Here is a 1,018-nt window from a genome sequence, read left to right as displayed (position 1 = left end):
ACACACATTTATGTCTGACTTCATTTTTCAGTTATTTTCACGTAAGATACAGGAGTGAAATATTTCGAATTGCGTGAAATTCATTCAAAGTTGGAATAACCAGATCCAGCAATGATTTACGGAAATTTGAAAAATTGAGTATCAGGAGTGCAGAAGTGTGAGGAGGTATTTGTTTTACACTCGCATATGAAAGTGAAACTATACCAACATTTAGGGTCTGACTGCAATTTTTCAGTTATTTTCACGTAAGATACAGGAGTGAAATATTTCGAATTGCGTGAAATTCATTCAAAGTTGGAATCACCAGATCCAGCAATGATTTACGGAAATTTGAAAAATTGAGTATCAGGAGTGCAGAAGTGTGAGGAGGTATTTGTTTTACACTCGCATATGAAAGTGAAACTTTCACACACATTTATGTCTGACTTCAATTTTTACATTTATGTCTGACTTTATTTCTCAGTTATTTTCACGTAAGATACAGGAGTGAAATATTTCGAATTGCGTGAAATTCATTCAAAGTTGGAATGAGCAGCAGTGATTTACGGAAATTTGAAAAATTGAGTATCAGGAGTGCAGAAGTGTGAGGGGGTATTTGTTTTACACTCGCATATGAAAGTGAAACTTTCACACACATTTATGTCTGACTTCAATTTTTCAGTTATTTTCACGTAAGATACAGGAGTGAAATATTTCGAATTGCGTGAAATTCATTCAAAGTTTTAATAACCAGATCCAGCAATGATTTACGGAAATTTGAAAAATTGAGTATCAGGAGTGCAGAAGTGTGAGGAGGTATTTGTTTTACACTCGCATATGAAAGTGAAACATTTACCACATTTAGGCCTGACTGCAATTTTTCAGTTATTTTCACGTAAGATACAGGAGTGAAATATTTCGAATTGCGTGAAATTCATTCAAAGTTGGAATAACCAGATCCAGCAGTGATTTACGGAAATTTGAAAAATTGAGTATCAGGAGTGCAGAAGTGTGAGGAGGTATTTGTTTTACACTCGCA

Source organism: Leptinotarsa decemlineata, unplaced genomic scaffold (assembly GCF_025532065.1).
Source record: "Leptinotarsa decemlineata unplaced genomic scaffold, Ldec_3_MD MMD2_tig00004204_RagTag_RagTag, whole genome shotgun sequence".
Classification (NCBI taxonomy): Eukaryota; Metazoa; Arthropoda; class Insecta; order Coleoptera; family Chrysomelidae; genus Leptinotarsa; species Leptinotarsa decemlineata.
The sequence above is the reverse complement of the archived record's forward strand: the minus strand, read 5'-3'. Positions refer to the sequence as shown.